The 12501-nt window shown below is 34.1% G+C and overlaps 3 protein-coding genes across 3 annotated transcripts in view; all 3 read left to right on the forward strand.

Annotated features, from left to right (window-relative positions):
- The window catches only part of LOC129791558 (trifunctional purine biosynthetic protein adenosine-3), a 1078967-nt gene that overhangs the window by 360207 nt on the left and 706259 nt on the right, over window positions 1-12501 (forward strand). The gene's annotated exons all lie outside the window — the stretch shown is intronic.
- The window catches only part of LOC129791559 (potassium/sodium hyperpolarization-activated cyclic nucleotide-gated channel 3), a 1048222-nt gene that overhangs the window by 219103 nt on the left and 816618 nt on the right, over window positions 1-12501 (forward strand). The gene's annotated exons all lie outside the window — the stretch shown is intronic.
- Window positions 6276-12501, forward strand: part of LOC129791618 (uncharacterized) — a 32784-nt gene continuing 26558 nt past the window's right edge. The window contains exon 1 of the mRNA XM_055829856.1: window positions 6276-6658. The gene's annotated coding sequence lies outside the window, so the exon portion shown is untranslated. The remainder of the gene's footprint in view (window positions 6659-12501) is intronic.

The following is a 12501-nucleotide window of genomic DNA, read 5'->3' on the forward strand; positions in this document are numbered from 1 at the left end:
AGGGTAGATTTAAAAATTTATTTCTTGGTTCTTTTAAATAATTATGCCAAAGTTTTCGACTCTTTAGACTTTGATTTTCCTGGGATATAACTATAAATCTTTCAGGGTTTCAAAGATTTTTTTCATGGTTCTTTTCAAAGAACAACTTAGAAGTGAACAATATTGAAGATTGTTGCATTCAAATTAGAAGTTTGAGGTTTACTCTGACGTACCTTGACGTTGATTTTTTTGGCGTTTCGTCTGACTTTTGACGTTTATTTAAACGTTTGATGTTTATTCTTAACACACATCAAATATTTATTTAGAGGTTGGTCGGCAGCTAAAATTTTGTCCGCAATTTATTTTTTCGTTCGAGTGTATTCATCCCAGTTCGGGAGCGTTGACTTTATTCTAATGTTTGACATTTTCTTTCTAACCTCACTAAAAGATTTCTAACGTATAATTAGTACCCTTTTTTCAAACTTTATGATTTTTAGCCTGGAATTTTTTTCTGCTTAAAATAAAACCTTTTTGTGAGTAGACTACCCCTAATAACCTTTCCAGGCTACACTAATGTGATTTTCCAAGTTTCCACACAAAATAGACTTATCCCACACTGATAAAAAGAAATTGAGGAAAAATCAAAAATCGTCATTGCAACCCCATGAGACGGTACTTAAATTTTATGTCAAAGCACTGAACTGATATAGCTCAACATAATAATTCTCCATCCAGCCTGTTTGCATTCACTGCGAGAGAATCTAATAAAACACCATGATATGTATGGTATATGTATATGGATGTAAATTCTAGAAGGTGAAGCACTTAAATGCATTTTACCCACACATTACACAACACCCCCTCTCCCTATACACGGGGAGGAAATGACGGAGATTCTCACGAGGGATGCTATAAAATCCGCGATGATTTGAAATTATAAGCCTCGCCATTGAGTGGGTGGGTTCCGGGGGAAAATTAAATTGATGACAAAATTCAAATTGAATTCATCAGTGTCGCTTTCATTTCAGCTCCTCCCCATGAGAAAATGAATGAATGGAAAATACGATGCTTCACGGCGCGTCGTTTCTTTTCTTTTCCGTTTTTGATAGTAAACATATTTGAGATGGTGGAGGGAAACCCAACAAATAATATAGATGACAATACCAATGGGAAACCAATAAAGTGTGATGAGTGATTGTTGAAAAAATAATTAATTTCTTTTCTGAAACTCATAGATGACTTATTTTTCCCACCCATGAAGGAATAAAATTAAATTTTATATTCAAATTTAAATACTTTCTAAGGCTATACTACATATATTATATAGAATTTTCTTCGAGGCTTCACACAAAAGCTCTTGATCGCACAGTGTCAGAGGAAAAAAAATGCAATTTAGGAGACTTTTCGCACCATTCGGGATGGAAAATTTCCATTCGCAATCTCCCAAAGTTTTCCATACTGCGCGAAGATGGGAAAATCCTTTTTAGTGCTGCGAAAGCTCTTTTTTTCCTCCAACACCGTGAAATTGCGCGCCACAAATTTTCTTTTCTCTCCCATATATGAGTGTCGATTTTTGTCCAAAATTCAAACAATTCCATTCTCTTGTGTGAGAGAAAAAAATCTCATCCCCTTTGGGAGGAAGATTGATATTTGGGATGATGGGGACGGGGGAAGAGGAGTAGGAGAAAATATGCCGATGGAATATAGAGAGAGAGGAAATGGGTTTGTTCTGTTATTATGTGTGTATGTGTATTTCCGCCACAATAAAAAATCCATAAATTACTCTCTTATACACAATTTCTCACATATACGCAACGCGATGGATATGAAAGCAATTCCACAACATCATTGTCCAGGAGAAAATTAAGAAAATCTCTCTATGGGATTTATATAAAGCTTTTCCTTGCTGTATGGGAAAGAGAGATTGTGAAGGAGAAAATGAAGAATCTTCTGGGTTCGATGTCACCGGAAGACTCAAATTTACCATGTGGTTCGATAGAGTGTCCAGAAATAAATTACCATCGTTTTCTACCGGAAGTCCTTTTTACTCCCACTTCATCTTCCCCTCCTCTCCTACACACACACCATGAATCAAATAGATTGTATTTTCCCTTCGACATTTTCTTCTCTTTTAGCAATTTCATCTATATTCTTAAGGATTGTCCCATATATATATTATACAACATAAGGGACAATTTGCCCCATATAGAGAGATCAAATCTATTGATCTAAATGAAAATATATCAGCTGAATTTTTTGACATGAATTTATACACTAAAATATGTCTTGGAAAATGCTTCATGAAAGGAGAAAAAACACCCCCCTCGCACCCTCAAAGTCACATAGATTGGATGGGAGAGGAAAAAAAAATGCTACACGTGCTACAGCTTTTAGCGTTCTTTTGGAGTTGATAAAGTGCTCCACTTTGTTGCTTTGCCCTGTACCCACAAGAACCCCATTCCGGGGAAAAGGCATTAAAATTGACGTCAAGCGACACAGTTGCAATTTATTATGATCCACCGAGAGAGAGTGGAAGAAACGCTAAATATTCCAAAGAAAGACTTGGGGGGAAAAGTGACCACTTTCATTGATGTTTGGCGTCTCTGTTTGTGGGTGGAGATGAGACAATGAATTCTTTATTTTTGGGGTCAAAGAGCTCAAAATGGTTATATTTTAGACATCTAAAAATCAAATTCATGTTTCGGAATTTTGTAAATATCAAAGACGTAGACAGAAATCTATAAAAGGAGATATTTTTGGAATAAAAAAGAACAAATTACAAAGAGATTTGTAATTTGCATTTATAATTTTAGAAATATTACACATATAACAAATTAACGGATATTGCATACGAATTTGTAGATTTTGCCGTTTTTCGGGCAATCCTAACGTTTGACATTTCTTTTCTCAATAATTTGGCATATAATCATTATCATTTAACGTAGCTTCTAGCATTTGACGTTTCCTTAATCTGATTTTTGACGTTTACTTACTTCTTTGACATTTTTATTCTAATGTTTGACGTTTTTTTCTAACGTTTTTCGTTTACTTTTGGAAAATTGCGTTTTCTTCCTAAATTTTTATACATTTATTTCAACGTTTTATTTTTGTTGTCATTTCCATAGTTTGACGTTTTATTTTCTAACGTTTGTATTTTTTTCTATTTTTGCCAACATTTTTAAATATAATTTTAAACTTGGATATACATATTTCGTTTTTCATCTTCATTCATTTTTTTTAGAATGTTTAGACACTCCAAAAACCTCTCCTGATTACACCACTGAGAACTATCTTTAAAACATACCTACACGAATAATTCCAAACCTGTCTAGTTTGTATCTAACGTTAAAATCAATTTTTCTTTTAATTTCTCCGAGAGACAAAAAAGGATTTTTTTCTAGCTCGTCTATCAGTCATTTACAACACATGGCTTTGATATGAAAACATCACCACACTTCCAGCTAATTCATTCATGCATCGTGCAACAAACACCTCGACTCCATTCATTTTCACAGAAAAAAAAACACAGAAAAACGCGCTAAAACTATCACTCTTTATGCCATTCGTGAAATGTCAATGATCGACAATGAAAACAAATATACAGCACAAGTGTGAAGAAGTGAAAGAGTTTCAGTTAAATCATCATCCATTTTTCTTTCCATCATTGCCTACATATATATGTTTGTTATGCTATTTCTTCTCAATCGCATCTCTTCTTTTTTTTTTGAATAACTTCACTATGGAGGCAAATTAATAACTGTCGATGATGCAAAGTGAAATGTGATTGAGAAGAAGTAAATTATTAAAATACCAGTCAACGAGCATCGACTTTTTTGATCATGTAATGATGATGAATTAGATATTTGATGCTCTTTGATATTTAACATGAATATTCTCACTGTAATACATTTTTTTAGGAACGTCAGAAAAGCAATTGACACCATATAGAGCTTAATTGCACTTCATTTCTTTAATTTCAGGTGGGAGATCTCTATCCATGTAGCCTATTGTGCTTCTTTTGCTTGTAATTTCTTACAATATATTTGGGTATTGAGAATGGAACACACTGTTTTCTTAAAGGTTTTTGTTAAAAAAATAAGTTTTATGTCAAATATTGTTGATTTGAATTGAATCTCTTCAATTTTATCTATTTTTCTGAATGACTTTTCGATGATAATTACCTCTTTCATCAGGTCAAAGATATTATTCAAATTTATTTTTATTTAAAAACATTCAAAGCATTTATCAATTGAAAAGAGAATATGGTACAAATATTTGCATAACTTTCTAAGCATATCAGTTAAATTTTAAAATTCAAATACAATATGCTACCATTTAGTGGAACAATAAACGCTTTTTTTTTTCAACACAAAACATTTGAGTTTACACAGAATGATCACATATTAAACAAATAACATTTTCAAAAAAACGAGAAAATAGAGTAAAATATGACACAAGAACTCCATTGAATTTGGTGATGGTCTTCATCGTTAAATAAACACCATAACCAATGAGCGTTGGTGTTTGGAATGTGCCCAAGAAAAGGATGGTACATTTTCACGTATAGATGATGTTCGGTTTGATCACCAAACAAGATGTGTGTGTATACATTTAACGAAAAATTTGCATAACAGCAGAGAAAGACGCCGAAGCGTACGGAAAAGCCTCTTTTGTTGCCATTTAATGTTGAGCAAGAGACTTGAACAAAAAAAAAACGTCTTGCGAAATTGAATGAATGAAAAAGGTTGAATGGGAGCTCTCTTGAGCTATTAATAAATAATAGCAAGTATTGACTCACAGTGAATAGGTGTCAATTCATTGAAATCACTTCCATTTTCTTCTACATAAACGAATAAAATATTCCATCGTGCATTATGATAGTTGACATGTTCTTTTTATGCAACAACACATAAGACACACATCCCCCACTCCCCCTCAGCATCCCGCATATCTTTTAGTTTCAATATTGGAAATATGTTCGTTTGTGAGAAAACAATGCGGGAGGCACATCAATTTTCCGACATACACACAGCTTGAGTTTTTCAGGTACACCCAAGAGCGCGTGTGACGCATTTCGAAAAAGGTATGGGGAGAGGTGAAATATTACGTTCACTTACGCTAAATGAAACACATTGTAGCCAAGATGGGGCACAAGGTCAATCCGGAGGCGAAGAATCCAGAGTTCTCTGTAAATGTAGCAGCGCATATATAGGAAAATGTATATGAATTAGTAGGTAACTTAGCTCTACATGTTGCTGTGATTTATAAATCATTCACAAATGGATTAATTTTGTGTTGACGTACACATAATAATTAAAAATAGAAACAAGAAAATATGAGGAAGTAGTTCTTGAAAAAAAAAAATTCTTTTAAGATTAGCACTGATAACTTATAAAATAAACGTTGATGTTACACGTAAACTTTTCGAATTTAAAAACAAAAATAAATAAAAAGAAAACGCCAAGGAGTCTTCTAATTTTCCAGCAAAAACAGCTGGACAAAACCCAGCAAACTTAAGTCTAAAAATGCAAACAATGACGTCACAATTGCATTTTTTTTAATCTATTTGAATTCATAAAACATTCAAGCTAATGTTTCATCATTTAATTTTAAAAATATACTTCATTCTCACCCACAAAACATTAAGGCGAATGTTTCTTGAATTAACAGAGACAAATACTTGACGTCATAATTCGGATTTTTAAGTAAAATCTTTGTTTCGTCTTTTCCCAGCTGATCCTCTGGAAAATAAGAAAACTCTTTGGTATTTTCTTCAATTAATTTTTTATTCTCTGCAAAACCACACATATTCAAAAATATTTCCTTAAATAAGATATTGTTAATAAGTCAAAGGTTTTATCAAGAATTTTAGAACATTTCAAAGAGAAAGAACACTCTAGTTGCTTTAGCTGAGCATCTCGCGGCAAAAAAAAGGTATGCAGATGAAAACCACTAACATGAATTAATCAAAAGCCACACAGAGGTGGAATTTGGAATTACACGAGTATAGGTAATATTTGGAGGTGAAGAAAAAAATCGCATAAGATTACTCAGACGGCGAAGGTGAGGGAAAAAAGCGCCAAAACCACAAAATTCAGGTATGTTTGTTATGGAGCTATAGGCTTCTTTCTGTTGTATGTGTGCTTGATTCATGTGGAGTTCATCGTGCATTAACTTTCTCTTTTATTCCGCCGCCACTGGTTAACTAACACACAGGCACATGGTGGCAAGTGTTGATCCACGGGCAGCCAGGTGAGAAGGCACGGCTCGCAGGTAAATCAGCGAAAAGCTGCCACTCAGTCGATCTCAGTCAGGTAAGACCGCGAGAACTCAACTTGTGCGCTGCTCTCGAGTGATCACACAAAAGTGTTGCAAGAAAATTGATCGTGAGACAAGAAGTGATCAACGTGACTTCTTGTGTCTCTAGAGAGATTTTTTATTTAATTCTCTGTGCACGCGTTCTTTTGAATTTTAAATAATAATCACACAAAAAAGTAACTTATTTGCCAAGAACGTGAAAGAAAAATCATCTTGTGGCGTTTGTGATGAAGAAACAGTGAGGGATTTGGAAGTGAAGCACACATAGTTATTGGAGTTGAATGTCAACGGGTTGCCTTCCATTGGAATTCAGTGAATAAGGTGCAATTTGTGTCTCCATCATCGCAATACGGAGTGTGATGTAAGTGTTCAGACATCTCTCTCTCTTTATAAAAGCTATCACCATCAAAAATCTCCACAGAGTGCGACGATGTTTTTTGTAGCAACAGGAGCTTTTTGCAAAAGCACGAAAATCTGGAGATGTTTACTCAAGTTGGTGCTAATTGAATTTGGGTGATGCGTTTTTCACCTCCCTCCCCACATTTACCTCAAACATGTTATTGAGAATCTTTCAAGCCATATGGCTTTCGCAACATCCCAAGAGAAACCTCTTTTAGAAATAAAATACAATTTTCTCACAATTACATACCCGCGCGCGCGATGTGCCCCACACAAAATATTCAAAGTGGGAAAAATATTACCTGTTAAAAAATGGCCACGACAAAATGCAAAAGTCCCAAGGTAAACCACCACCATCGTAAATTGTTTTCCATTTATTTTTTTCTTCATCTTGACTTCTTACTTCTTCTCCATCGCGCACCACGGAGGCGATAGGTTTGTGATTCCATGAGTCGCAATCGCAACAAAGAGAGCAAATAAGGAGGGAGCGTCTTATTGGGATTTTGCTTCATGAGACAATCGCCTTTTTCCCTTCCTTCACCTTATACGTTCCACTGTGGACGCAAATAAAATAATTTTGCCAAGGATTTGTGGATTAAATAATAGAGAAAAAGAGAGACACTTGCCACAACCCACGCACAAAACTCTCTTCCCCGCCATTGAATTTCAAATCTTGTGTCCCATCGAAATATGCACGCACAGACACCGCCAACGAAAAAGTAATCTGCCTTAAAATGGACATAATATCGGGGCAATGAGGTGATTTCATTGATGATTTAAAACTGGTTATTAAGTATTGTAGTTAATGTGAAATGGGAGGAAAGTTTCACACCATTGCTTCTAATTAGCATTTACGTTTTATAAAAATAAATAAATAAATATTTTGGCGCTACGTCCCATATAGGAACAGGGCCGGCCACCCTATATGATGTTGTTGTTCTCCTTGCGGAGAAGTAGTGGGCGGCCTTGCTAGATACTACCACGTGTGGGCCATTTTACGGATAGGAGTGTATCAATCTCCTGATCCAACCGGTCAACGTGATCTAATTGCACGTTGGCGGATGGGGCGCGTTGCCGGGTTCTGTATTCGAACCGGCGACCTTTGGATGCGCAATCAAGCGCTTACGTTTTATAAATAGAATTAATACTTATTTTCAAGGTGGTTTTCAAACATTTTAACTGAAGCGAAACATCGCCGGAAAACTATAAGATGCTTCTTCTTGATTTTTTTGGGGAAATTATCTTGAGCTTTTGCAAAAGCACTTTTTGCCCAAAAAATGCAAACAATGACGTCACTTTTGTATCTTTCTTTTCTTTTAATGAATAAATAATAAAATTACATTATCGCATATCATCGGTTAAGAATAGGCGTGATTACTTTCTTCATTAAAAAAGAGAAAAATATATTAATGACGTCATTATTTGTATTTTTTGGGTAAAACTATGCTGGCTTTCACGATGAGTTTTCTTTGGAAAATAAAAAGTTTTATTGGGGATTTCTTTTCAATATTTTGAATGAGAGATTCACCGTCATACAGAAACGCATAAACTCCTTTAACCCTTGGAGGATTATGCTGGCCAAAGTGACTAAATCGACTTTTTTAATCGCCACAGAATTAAAATCTGTTTAACATTTCGTGGTTAATTTTACATCTGTGTATAGGGAAGTTTAATTACTTCAAGCTCGTCGAAAGAAAACTTGGAAAAACATTTTCTTTTGAGAGAAAATAAAGGTTAAAGTTTTGAGGTTAGAATCTTCCATTCTCCAAGGGTTAATTAGAACATCAAAGAAAATAGATGAACTAATGAAAAAAGTTAAAAAAAAAAATTTTCTTTAAGACCACCTCTCTCAGAATTTTCGCAATATTTTCGTAATAAAATGAAGTTGATGAAAAATTAAATTCTGTTCCGAAAATTTCCATTTTAATTCGTGCAGAATTTCTAATAAAGTTTCAAAACAACGTGTAAAGTTTTGAAAATCAAATGTACTTTACAGTTCAAGTGCACTGTATACACAGAGCTCGTTATAAATTACAAAGTATAAATAATTTTTGTAAAACTTAATTATAAATTCAAATGTCTTTTTCATACATAAATTGCAAACGAATTGCTGTTTTAACTTTTCTTTTATTCTTCCTCCATTCACTTCCAAAATCAAGGTGGGATTTGTTGTGGTTTATTTGCTTTTTTAATAACTTAGGAAATACCCATTGAATTTGACATGAATTATGCTCTTCAATGTTGATTTCTGGAGCTTCACTATTGATTGCCTCTGTTTTTTTTTTGCTTGCAACCATCAATGCCATTGCATTTGAGAGAAGAAATGCAAGAAACTCTGTGAAAATAGGGTCGCCTGTCTAGCTGTATCAATAGCCTTCATTTGGAGACGAACCGTTTTCTCTCAATGCATTTTCTTATGTTCATATATACACATTTTATATTCATCTCAATCGCGTGAATGACACCTGGAATGCCACACAAATCAAAATGCAATATACAACATCGAGGAGATCTTGTGAAGTGATGCACATTCTCCGCATTAATATTCGTGCTCAAAATATAAGTTGAAATTTGTGGCAATAGGAAAAGGAGAAATTCTTGAGTTCTTTATGTGAGAAAGTGCATCACTTTTAGAGCTTTTTTTCTCTCTTTCTTTTGCTCCCCCGCGTGGATAGTTTTTTTTATTCTCATGCTTGTACGATATCAAAGAAGAATAATATATATCTCTTTTCTTGTTGTGTTAACTCACATTTTCCATTGCATACACAAATGTATATTTTTCGTCTGCAGAGAGACGCAAATTTATGACATTTTCAATCCCAAAAGTACATGCCAAAAGAGATGAAGCGAATGGAAAACCTCCAAGATGGAAAAATGATATGTATGGAGAATTTTTATGCAAAAAAAAAGAAGTAATATTGCAAAAAAAAAATCGTCTCACTGTGAAATTGTTTCACATGCGCTACGAAACAAAGAAAGAGACGTACCTCCGGGAAGGTCTGACTTGGGCGTCTTGAGGCAATAAATACATATATTGATATGGAAAAAATGTACATATGGTATGCTATATAGCGTTGGGGGAAAATGTGCTGAGATTTCCTTATGTATACCACAATAAAATTCCACATTGAGGTACTCATGTGGGTCCAATAATAAAAGTGACGTTAAAATAAAAAACGACGGGCCAAAGTACCTTGAATGGCGACATGAAGAAAATGTACCCCAATTCCTGCCACCCCACCACCACCCCCTGTACCTAATGCACTTCCCACTAACGTAGAATTTGAACGACAAACGAAGACATTGAAGGTGGTCTTCTGGATGGAAAGCTCGACGTGATCTGTATTCCCAAAAAGCTCTTCCCAAATAATTCCTGTACACACACACTTCCTCTCCCGCATCTTCCATATAACATTGTAGCAGCACACCCTACTCCATTGCGTCGTCGTAAGCATTAATCATGGTGAAAAACGAAACAACATTATCCAATGAAGGTGCAACAATAAATTGCGACTTTGAATTTCGACATGCAGCAATTAAATACCTCTAGCGCGCTTTTCATGAATTCTCAGGGTCTTTTGCATCTTTTATAGAATGGGCAATTTTTTTTTTCGGCTATTTTTCCCACAGAATTTCCTGCAGAATTGTGCAAGAAAATAAATAATGTCTCATCGTTAGTTAAAGTTGTTTTTTTTTCTTCTTTTCTTCTGACATTGATTGGCCATTTGAAAATTCACAGTCAGTGGCACTGAAAACATCCAAAATATATATGTACATATACATAAATATCCCCAATTAAGTGGTCCAAAGAAGATGAAATCAAGCATAACTTGGAACATAAAAAAGACCTTCGCATGCAATATTAGGATTTTGCATACATGGAGAAAAATTTAAAGAAATTTTTTGAAAATCTTTAACTAAAACCTTGAAAGATTCCTTATCCTTATTTAGCAATTAAAAGAAAAACAATGAAGTAGAAGAATTTTTTTTCAATAAATCAAAACGTCGCTCAGAGTGGACAGAAACCTTTTAAGTAGTTCCTCTGTTTACCAATCAATTGATCGTAAAAATTAATTCCCCTTTCAACTTGTCCACAATTAATTTATAGCCAATTTTAATAACCTTTTACTGGCTTTTAAATTAAACTTTCAGTTCTCTATACCATAGCTTAGAAGTCCACACAAGTCAATAAAGTTCATAAAAATTAATTGCAAAAATTTTACCCCGTAAAGCTATGAAAGAAATTTGAATATAATTTATGTTCAAAGATGCATAATTAATGGCAAAAAGACTATAAAACAAACAACAATGTATTGAAGAATTAAAACTCCTCATTTGTACCTTTGTTACGGTTTCCGTGAAAATTGAAATTTTCAGTTGAAATTTTGGAATGGAGAACACACCTCAAGTTGAGCAGAAAAAGAACATTGATATGTGGGGCGTGTAAAATTTATGCTGAATTCACGAATCCACATCGTGCCACTTTAAGGCACCAAAAATTATCTCATGGTTAGTCAAAAAATTGATGCAATCACTTGGCATCTTTGGAACGCCAGCCACAACAGCAGCCAGAGAAGTATAAAGTACAAAGTGAGTGATGAAGATGAAGAGCCACACGGTGTTTTGTTGCACAATTAATTTGGGAAGTCAAGCTGAGTGCGCTGCGGAATTCTTCTTCTTTTTTTCTTGGGGAGCAAATAAAGCCATTTCTCCAAATTACTTGAATTTCATCATTAAATTCCACCTCAATCAATAATTCCCATTTTGGTTGAGATAATGGATTAATTTATGCTCCTATACAGCATCCTATCATCTAAAAGCATAGAGATACATATTTAATTGCCAAATATTCACTCCTTTTGGCTTTCGTGGAAACATCTCTTCTTCCATCCATTGCTGTGTATGTAGCCCTCAATTGCTTCAACACGACATAAACACAAACCCAGGAATTGCCACTAAATCCACCATATATACATAATGCATATATAGGTACTACACCAAAATGCCACGAAATATCTCATAAAATAGATACACATCGTTATATACGATAGGAGTGGAAAGAAGCCGGGCTATAATACATAGATCTATATGATGCTTATACCTTGCTTAGAGGTGTTTAGTACCATTAAATTCCACGTGATACCTTGAACTACAAATTAGCAATTGGAAACTTCTCAATGATGGAGTAGTTTCCCATTGATCTGCTTTAGCTAAATTTGCAAAGAGCATATGAAAATCTCACAAACTTCTTCTCAATGCTACACTGTAAAAATCGTATAGTTTACGCAAAACTATAAACGGAAACGGAAAGTGTAAAAGGATGTCTTTACGATCTACTTTACGCAACAAAAACAAATTGAAAGAAAATTATTTTTCTTCACAGAGAATTATTAAGAAAGTTCTTTAAAAGAACTTTTCATATAGATAGAATTCCCAAAAACTACTTACTTTTTTTATGTTGTATTTAGTAGTCTTTCATCATTGTTTAACATCTTGAAAGGAGTTCTCTGAATATCTGAAAGAAAAGGAACATAATTTTAAAATTTAGAAATATTACTTTATCCGCTTTATTCTATACATAACGTATAAACAAAATTTTAAAATCAAAGAGAAATAAAACTAAAAGGAGTTTATTCGAATTTATATGCAAAAACTATTAATTCAATGAAATGGTCGGGATATGTGTAATATTTTGTAGAGAATAAAACAAAATTAGAAGCAGTCGCCAAAGAAACTTCTCATTTTCCTCTAGGAATCGCTGAGACAATATAGCAAATATTCTCTCAAAAATGCAAACAATGACGT

This window comes from Lutzomyia longipalpis, chromosome 3 (genome assembly GCF_024334085.1).
Source record: "Lutzomyia longipalpis isolate SR_M1_2022 chromosome 3, ASM2433408v1".
In the NCBI taxonomy this organism is placed as follows: Eukaryota; Metazoa; Arthropoda; class Insecta; order Diptera; family Psychodidae; genus Lutzomyia; species Lutzomyia longipalpis.